A 2240-nucleotide genomic window follows, 5' to 3' on the forward strand; every position below is an offset into this window, starting at 1 on the left:
TAGGGGAACATTGTTCCACATCATATGACTACTTGCTTTGAAATCTTTGTAACTGATTGTTCTAGAAGACAGAATTCCATTTATTGTTCTTTTTGCAATCATTGGCTTTGCTATAATTTGGCCTTTCTTAGGTCATTCTTAATTACTAAAAGTTATCAGCTCCTGCAGCATGTCATTTAATCACATTTATCAAAAGTCTCTTACATTGGCAGCTACTGAGTAGTGAAGGGAACAAAACAAAATGAGTTTCTGGTCTTCACTTGCTTATGATATTAAGGTAGTAAGGCAAGTTAAATATAGAAGAAATAGAGAGTAGATAAGCTAAAATATGAATTGTATATAAGTACTTTACAAGTCAAGGAAAGTTAATATGTAAAAAGCATTTAGAAATATCCTAGAAATCTGTAGCCTGTTTTGGAATATTTTAAATGGACTCTGATGGAAACCTAAGGGCTTGTTAATGTGGTCTCTTATATTTGAATTATTTGCCTTTATACTTCTATGTTATGCCAAAAATTAAAACAATCCTGATACTTTACATTTTAATTTTGCATGTTTATTTTATCAGAACAGATTGGTTTTTTTTTTAAGGTAATGTTTTTGAAGTATATATTACTTTAAAGTTTTATTAAATATTGAGTATGCAGACAGATTATTAATCTTATTTATTTATTTTTTATTTTTTGTGCCTACAGCACCTGGTCTTCCTAGGTGGTCTCCCATCCAAGTACTAACGAGGTCCGACCCTGCTTAGCTTCTGAGATCAGACGGGATTGGACTTGTTCAGGGAGGCATGGCCGTAGACAGAATATTAATCTTAGATATTGATGGCTGTAATATGTATTGTGACTTCAGAAATTTTATAATATGAGAAATGTGTATAATCAATGGTTTGATAATCGTATACATAAATATAAAGAACAAAGCAAAGAATACCCATGTACCATGTCCTAGTTAAGAAAAAAATAGTATCTTCGAAGTTCCTAGGGTGCTACTTCCCCATCTCAGTCTGTGAATTAGGCAAAGTTAGCCTCTAACCAGAATTTGTGTTTATCCTTTCCTTGCTTTTCTTTGTAGTTTTAACACTTATTTTTATAAACAATATATAATTAATTTTGTTTATTGAATATTAATGTAACCACAGTGTATACATTCTTCAATGACTGTGGTTTCTTCTTAAATTTGCCTTAGTTTATGTTTCTGAATTTCTTCCAATATGTATATATGGCCATTATCCATTTTCATTGCTTTATAGTATTCTTAGATGGGAATATATCGAAAACAATGTTTGGATTGTTCCCTTGAATGTACTAGTACCTGTCTTTTGGTGCAGACATGCTAGAGGTATATATATGTGGGGTGGTATATGCCAGAGAATAGAATTGCTAAGTCATAGGGTAATGCCAGATTGCTATACAAAGTAGTTGTATTAGTTTACACTCAAACCAGCAATAGATGAGCGGTTCTTTTTTTCAATTTCTTGCCATCACTTGGTATTATCATGTTTACTAAGCCTGGAAGTTTTGAAATAGCATCTCATTGGCATTTAAACGTGTATTTTATGATTACAAATGAGGTTAAGCATCTTTTAATATATTAGTGGGCTATTTTGTTTCCTGCTATGAAGTTCTGATCACCTCTTGCTGGTTTTTCTTTGGGGTAATTTTCTGTTTCTTTTTGATTCATAATATTTCTTAGTGTAATTTAAATACTAATTCTTGTCAGTGTATGTTGATAAAAATTTCCCCAGTTTGTATTTTCACAAGGTTAGCTGCCTTTTAAGGAAAAGAAGTTTTAAAATTTTAAGTTATTTATTATTCTTTGCAGTTTTTTTGTACTGTTTTACTCTTTTTAAGAAAACTATAACTCTCATAAGTTAAAAATTACTCTCTACAGTGCGAAAAAATGTACCTTATTGTCTTCTGAAATCTGTAATTTTGCTTTTCGTATATCGTTAAAATAACTGAAAATTGATTTTTTAATGTATGGTATAATAAGTATAGTCAACCAGTTCTTTCAACTTTATTTCTTTAAACGTTGACCTTTACTTACTATATGTACTACTGCCATCTCTGTTGGAACTCCTATTCTAATCCATTGGCCAGTTTGTCTATCCCTGTACCAGTGTTATACTGTTGTAATTACTGTAATATTATAATCTTTGAAAGCTGGAAGATCAGTCCTGTCTTTTTTTTTTTTTTTTAACGGAGTGTCTTGGCTATCCTTGCATATTTGCTTCC

General features: G+C 31.0%; 1 pseudogene; it reads right to left on the reverse strand.

Moving 5' to 3' along the window:
• Positions 1–686: 686 nt before the first annotated feature.
• LOC112483169 lies at positions 687–805 on the reverse strand (annotated as a pseudogene).
• Positions 806–2240: the final 1435 nt, after the last annotated feature.

The sequence above is a fragment of the Pteropus alecto genome, unplaced genomic scaffold, assembly GCF_000325575.1.
Source record: "Pteropus alecto unplaced genomic scaffold, ASM32557v1 scaffold206, whole genome shotgun sequence".
Taxonomy (NCBI): domain Eukaryota; kingdom Metazoa; phylum Chordata; class Mammalia; order Chiroptera; family Pteropodidae; genus Pteropus; species Pteropus alecto.